The 6377-nt window shown below is 37.0% G+C and overlaps 1 long non-coding RNA gene across 2 annotated transcripts; it reads left to right on the forward strand.

Annotated features, from left to right (window-relative positions):
- The first annotated feature begins 332 nt into the window (after window positions 1-332).
- Window positions 333-6118, forward strand: LOC142180676 (uncharacterized). Of its 2 annotated transcripts, XR_012709307.1 has the most exons (4): window positions 333-883; window positions 3951-4018; window positions 5103-5166; window positions 5823-6118. It is a non-coding gene; the product is annotated as an uncharacterized LOC142180676 (long non-coding RNA). The 2 variants fall into 2 exon arrangements; XR_012709306.1 differs by lacking the exon at window positions 5823-6118 and having other exon boundaries at window positions 334-883; window positions 5103-5350.
- Window positions 6119-6377: the final 259 nt, after the last annotated feature.

The raw sequence follows: 6377 nt of genomic DNA on the forward strand, positions 1-6377 counted from the left end.
AAAATTATAAGTTAAGAAAATATATGTATTTTTACAAGAATATTTTAATAAAATAATAGTGTATGTATTTATTTTATGTGGTACCATATGACCAAAATAGTAGGATATATAAAGTGTATTAAAAATAAGTAGGATTTTAAGTAATTTGAAATAATTCTTAATTATGTAACTAATTGATTAATTATCGGGTAGCGGGATATTACCTAATTAACTAATTATTGGATAAGGTTAAAAGAAAATTCTTTCACGTGGCAGCCCTCTTTCCTTTCATTTAGGTGACTCTTATGTTTAATTGAAAGGTGGCATATTTGGGAGGGATTGTACGTTAGACAACTGTTCTTGCCCTTAAACATTTCCCTTAATAGGCTGTCATTTAGTGCTTGAAGGTTAGTTTATTGTTAAGCTTTTGTGCTGCTAGTCGTAGCAGGCTTCCGAACCTATAATGGTGTTGGTTATAGCGGACAGTGTGCTCAATGTGTTGGAGCTCTTTTGTTTGACAAACTTCTCTAGATATTCAATTATTTTCTATATATTTATTTTATGGGTCCCTTATTTTATAGTACAAATAAGGTATTCCTGATAACAATCAAAAGTATTGAGCCAAGATATCAAAGTATCCAATATTAAAGAATATATAAAACACTTTCACCCAAGAAACAAAAGGAAAAAGAAAAGGAAGGCGTTGGTATAGCTTGAGATGATTTGGAAATGAGGAAGACAGGTTGATGATAACAAGATCACGAAATCTGTACCACAGTAGGGTGACCTTTGAGAGTGCTAAATCATTTCTTGAGTTTTCGCTGGAAAAGTTGTGCGAGTGTTTGAGAAAAAGCTTAGATATTAATCAAGAGAAGGTTGTTGATACAAGTACTGGAGCTTACGGGTATGTTAAGGCTGTCCTTTCCTTCTTTTTTTGGTATGATCCATATGATACAACGAAACGAGCAAGCACGTAAGTTTCAAAAATAATTCTATTCTTAGTAATACTAAGGTTGCCTATGTTCCTGATTCACCCTACTACCATATTATCTATTTATTGGTCTCAAAAATACGTAATTTGGTAAAGTTTATTTTATAATCGGAAGATGTAAAATTATGATAGATTTAGAGTTTGTTATTTATTTTAGAATATTTCAAAGTGGAAAAAAATTCCTAATTTCTATAATAAAAGAAGTAGCATTAAGTTTGAGTAGAAATAAAAGAACTTGAACTTTAAGGTTAGCCTTTTCAGTAATTGGAATTTACTCACTTTAAAGTATTGCATAGTAAAAATAAAAGTTTACGATAAAACTTGGGGTCCAAAAGATTTGTTTAGCCGGATTAAATATATTGTTCAACTACAGTAAAGAATGAGTCATGATTAGATACATAATTCAAAGTAATATATATATGAGTAAAGTTTTTTTTTTTTTCTAATTTTGCTGATGTCTGTTACTTGCAAAATTGTAGGGTGTGAGAAATATATGGTTCTCTTTTAATTTAATATAACCATTTAATTCTAAGTATTCATATTTTAGTTTTTTTGGTGCGGAATATTGGTCCAACATTAGTCAATCTTTAGACTATAACATGTTATAAATAGTTTTCTTACTTTCCCTTGAGTTACTAGTTTTATCATCTTTAAGAAGTTATAAATAGGATGCAATCTCATTCGTGCTCTAACTAATTAAAAGTATTAATTCAAATATATTTAAGTATATTTTAAATTTGTAACTCATATTAATCAGAGGTATAATGGTATTATAACGTACCGAGAGAGTTTATTAATGTATTTCATATGCAGTTCATGCATTTATAAATGCACATTGACCCATGACCAGATGACATTATATACGCGTATATATATGTATATATATGTATATGGGATATGAGAAAGGTTATGGCGTTAAATACGCATCACCACCTGATTAGCTGGTATTCGTTGATGATTTTGCCCACAGTGGCACCAGATGGTGTAATATACACGTATATATGTATATTATGTGTTTATATTGGATATGGAAAAAAGTTATGGTGTTATATACGCACCACCACCTGATCAGCTGGTATATATTGATGAGTTGCCCACAATGGCCGAGATGATATGATGGGATGCCGTCAGAGTCTTGATGATGTTATGTACATACAGACCTATGCATATCACTTGACATTCATATGCATATGATGACATTATAATTATTTCATGATTTCATGCTAGTTTTATAGTTTGTTTAGAGATCATCTGCTTCCATTTGGAGATTAGTGTCTTTAGTAGTCATTGTTTAGCAGCTAAATGTTGAACCCGGTATTAGTTTGAAAACATGGATCAAAATATACAAACATAGAATGATAACTGGCCTAGATTTAAGTTGGTGGAACATATTTTCTTTGAACCGCATCTGTGTAGCATTGTTCCAAAAGGCAATTTGTACCCAATTTGCCAAATTACCTGTAAATCCTGCATAGTATTGTCCTAAGTTTGTCATGAAGGTATAATCAAGACCCTCATGGAGTTGGTTGTGGATCAAAAAATTTAAGATTCCATTTCTTATACTGGACATAGTCTATAACAATGTTTTATATTATGACGACCCTGTCAGTCATCTCATGAGTTACCGCTCCGTTTCTCCCATTTCTGCTTCTTATTACTTTTTCTAGTGGTTCTATATGTGATCGGGTTGATTAGTTTGAGTTCGGAAAGGATTTGGTAAGGTTTGAGACACTTAGTCTCTTTTGAGGAAGCTTAAGTTGGAAAAGTCAATCGATTGTTGACTTATGTGTTAGAGGGCTCCGATGTGAGTTCTGATGGCTCGGATATCTTGGGGAGGTGATTTGGACTTGGGAGCGTGATCAGAATGAGTTTTGGAGGTCCGAAGTAGACTTAGGCTTGAATTGGCGAAATTGGATTTTTGGCGATTTTCGATTGGTAGGTGAGATTTTGATATAGGGGTCGGAATGGAATTCCGAGAGGTGTAGTAGTTCCTTTGTGTCATTTGGGATGTGTGTGCAATATTTCAGGTCATTCGGACGTGGTTTGGTTGGATTTTCGATCAAAAGGGGAACTCGGAAGATTTTGGAAACTTAGGCTTGAATCCGATGTATTTTGGTTGATTTGATGTTGTTTGAGGTGTTTTGAAGGTTGGTACAAGTTTGAATAAGGTTTTAAGATATGTTGGTGCCTTTGGTTGAGGTTCCGGGGGCCTCGGGTGAGTTTCGAAGGGTTGAATGGATAATTTTAAGTTAAAGAAAAGTTGCAAATTTTGGTTTCAGCTGTTGCAGGTATTTTGTTCTTCGCGTTCGCGAGTGGACCCTCGCGTTCGCGAAGATTCAGGAGGGGAGGCATCAGGTTTGGTCTTCACGTTCGCGAGGGGGAGTCCCGCATTCACGAAGGGTCGGAATGGGAAGCATCGCGTTCGCGCTGGTGCCATCGCGTTCGCGAAGAAGAGTTTTGGTCAATGGAATTTTTGTGCTTCGCGAACGTGAGGCTTTGACCGCGTTCGCGGAGAAGGATTTCAGGCCTGGGTGGAAGGTTTAAATAGTCGTCTTGTCTGCGAATTTGGGGTATATTTCTTCCATTGTTGGTCGTTTTTGAAGCTCTTTTAAGGAGATTGAAGAGGGATTCAAGGGGAATCACTTGGAGGTCAGAATTTTGGACTTAAAACTTGATTCTAATGTGAAATCTACCTAATAAATCATTCAATCTAAGCCTAAAATTGGGGAATTAGGGCTTGAGATTAAGGGACTTTTAAATGAGAATTTGATGGGTCATTTAGACTCCGATTTCAGTGTTCTTGGTATATATGGACTCGTGGGAGGGTAAGGATTTCAGTGATGTGATTTTTATCGAGTTTCGAGATGCGGGCCTGGGGGCGGGTTTGGCCAATTTCGGGATTTTGGGTATAATTTGATTATTTTTGCTTGGGCTTCATTCCCTTAGCATATTTTGACGTCGTGATTCTGATTTTGGATAGATTCGATGCGAGTGGAAGCCGATTCGAGGGGCAAAGGCGTCGCGGAGTAGTATTTTCACCAGTTTGAGGTAAGTAACCATTGTAAATCTTGAACTAAGGGTACAAAACCCCGGTATTTGACTTGTTTGATAAATACGGTGACACACATGCTAAGTGACGAGCGTGTGGGCGCGCACCGGTAGGGATTGTGACTTGGTCCGTCCCATAACGACTATTAAGCCGCGTATTTTGATTTGAAACCTTATGATATTCTGTACCTTAGTCATTTGTACCATAATATGGGTTGTATGCCATGTTTGGGGCCTTGTGCCGACTTGTTGAGACCCTTAGGGGCATTTTTACTGTTTTTCCTCACTCTACTTGTTGAAAGCATATTCCCATTCATGTTTTACCTGTTTAAATGTTAAAAACTTTTATCACTCTACTTCTAAATGTGAGGACTATTTGGACTGAGTTTCCTAATTTCTACTGTTCTGCTTGAGAGGCTGTGAAGTTAATGACTGAGAGAGGTTGAGAACCTAATGGTGAGGATATTTATATATGTATGAGTTATGGATCGGGCTGCACGCCGCAACAATACTTATATGGATCGGGCTGCACGCCGCAACGATATATATATATATATATATATATATATATATATGTGCGGATTATAACGCTTGGGCTATAGGAGCCCCTCCAGAGTTTGTACACCGCTAGTGAGCGTAGTCGACTATAAACCATGGATCGAGCTGCACGCCGCAGCGGTTACTATGATTTCTATTACTATGAGATATTAATGAGCCTTAATGCCGAGAGTGAGTACTCAGTGACGAGAGTTGAGTCACAAGTGACTGAGAGGCTGCCCGAGAGGTCATATTCTGAGTGATACCTTGCCCGCGAGGCCCAGTTATGATATTTTTCACTGATTTCACTCTTCTTTTCAAATAAGCCTATGTCGTAAGAAATTGCTAAGTATATGATTTCAAGTATTTAAACTGAAACTGATGATTTTACGATGAAACTGGTTTAAAACTGTAAAGTTTGATCTATTATCCTGTTGTTTATTCATTTATATGATTTTTAACTATTCGTCGCTGCTTTCAGACGTTATTTACTCTAGTTACTTACTGAGTTGACATACTCACATTACTCCCTGCACCTTGTGTGTAGATCCAGGTGCCCGAGAGGCAGGGTGAGGGTCCTCAGCTGATCTAGAGTTGCCGGAGATTGCAAGGTAGTTGCATGGCGTCCGCAGTCCTGTTTTCTCCTTCCTATCTTTTTCTTTTCCGTATTTTCTAGACTTATGATGTATTAGATAGTCAGCTATGTATTAGAGGCTATAGACTCGTGACACTAGATATTTGGGGCTGTGTTGGTTTACTGTCTTTATTAAATTCCGCACATTTAGTGGTTTTATACACTTATTATGGAAATTTGGTATTTAAATCCGTGTTAGAAAATGACTTATTAAAAGAAAAAGAGTTGTGATTAAACGTTTGGGTTGGCTTGCCTAGTAATGTGATAGGCGCCATCACGATCGGTATTTGGGGTCGTGACTTATGTTTATATCCTTTATGTTATTCTTTCGATTTCATTTTATGTGTCTTAGTTTTTTCTGGATATAGAATTTGTAAAATTAATGTAAACCTTTCAATCTTGAGCTAACAAACTAAAGATGTGTTTAATGTACTAAAATTCCCTTCGAATCTTGTCATTTGTAAACATGTCATGCGGGATATTGTTTTTTCAGGTTGAGTCCTTTACTCCATGTGTATTCCATGTCCTTAATTAAATGTTGACTTACTATTATGTTTCAGTTCCGGCTTTCATACTCGAAACATTATTCGTACTGACGTCCTTTTGTTGGGGATATTGCATTCATGCCTGCAGGTATAGATAATTAGTTTGATGAGCCCTCATAATAAACGAGATTGGTATTCAGCGAAGGATCAGTAAGACTCCATATCATTGGAAGTGCAGCCGAGTCTATGAGTCATCATGTCAGAGTTTGGCTACAGACTTGTGGGTAGGTCGGTACCCTGTCCCATTTCATGTCAAATAATCTTAGAGGTTTTGTAGACAGAGGTTCGTTTTGTATAGTATGTTAGAGGCCTTGACGGCCCATATGTATTTATGTTTTAAGAAAAATGGTTCAGTAATACAGAGTTGGCCCACTTACAGTTGTACATTTCGAGTTGTGGCAATGTTGGCCCATGATAGTTACAAACGGAATGAATGAGTTACAGAGTGGTTCGCTTGGGCCAGTGTGGCACCGGGTGCCAGCCACACCTCCCAAGGTTGTGGCGTAAGAAAGTGGTATCAGAGCAAGTCGTGTCCTTGGGAGTCTACAAAGCCGTGCCTAACAGAGTCTCACTTATGGATGTGTTGTGCGTCACATTTATAATGAGAGGCTATAGGGCATTTAAGAAATTTTATCCTTCTTTT

The sequence above is a fragment of the Nicotiana tabacum genome, chromosome 1, assembly GCF_000715075.1.
Source record: "Nicotiana tabacum cultivar K326 chromosome 1, ASM71507v2, whole genome shotgun sequence".
Taxonomy (NCBI): Eukaryota; Viridiplantae; Streptophyta; class Magnoliopsida; order Solanales; family Solanaceae; genus Nicotiana; species Nicotiana tabacum.